Source organism: Mycetomoellerius zeteki, unplaced genomic scaffold (assembly GCF_001594055.1).
Source record: "Mycetomoellerius zeteki isolate Tzet28-1 unplaced genomic scaffold, Tzet1.0 scaffold199, whole genome shotgun sequence".
Lineage (NCBI taxonomy): Eukaryota > Metazoa > Arthropoda > Insecta > Hymenoptera > Formicidae > Mycetomoellerius > Mycetomoellerius zeteki.
In genome coordinates, this window is record NW_017256946.1 from 23,760 (window position 1) to 24,141 (window position 382).

Genomic DNA, 382 nt, shown 5'->3' on the forward strand with positions numbered 1-382 from the left:
TTGTTTTGCAACTGTTGGAAGTTTCCTTCGCGCTAATTGGATCATACTTTTAGATCTAGAATAATGGTCCTATCTCAGCAGACAATCATAAAACGGTTGCAAAACTGTTGAGTCTGCTGAACGCAGCCAATATCGTCTTGCTGGGGTGCGTTCAGAATGAAAAGTTTTCATCTGGACAAGGGTGTCCATGGGTAATGTGACGTCACACACTTGGACGTTTTCATTCTGAACGAATAGGACGAACAGTTTTATTGTCTAAGCGTAACACAAGTGGTCGAATTTATGCGGGGTCTACAATAGTGATTGAAATTCAATAGTGATTGAAATTCCTTTGCAGTACTATTTAATACTGTATGCTCAATAAAATATTTTATTCGAGATG